Source organism: Colobus angolensis, unplaced genomic scaffold (assembly GCF_000951035.1).
Source record: "Colobus angolensis palliatus isolate OR3802 unplaced genomic scaffold, Cang.pa_1.0 Scaffold87, whole genome shotgun sequence".
NCBI classification, from domain to species: domain Eukaryota; kingdom Metazoa; phylum Chordata; class Mammalia; order Primates; family Cercopithecidae; genus Colobus; species Colobus angolensis.
Window position 1 is genome coordinate 3,707,428 of NW_012122598.1, and position 276 is coordinate 3,707,703.

Here is a 276-nt window from a genome sequence, read left to right on the forward strand (position 1 = left end):
TCATGCCACTGTACTCCAGCCTGGGTGACAGAGTGAAGCTCTGTCTCAAAAAATAAAATAAAATAGTAATAATAATAATCGTATATTTGAATGATAAAAAGTTTACTTATTTTCCTAAGATACAGAAATTGAAGCTAGACAAAATCTCCTTGGCTGGTGGGGCAGGAGGCTCTGGGAGATAAATAAATGTGGAGGAGGCCAGGTGCGGTGGCTCACGCCTATAATCCCAGCACTTTGGGAGGCCAAGGCAGGCAGATCACTTGAGGTCAGGAGTTT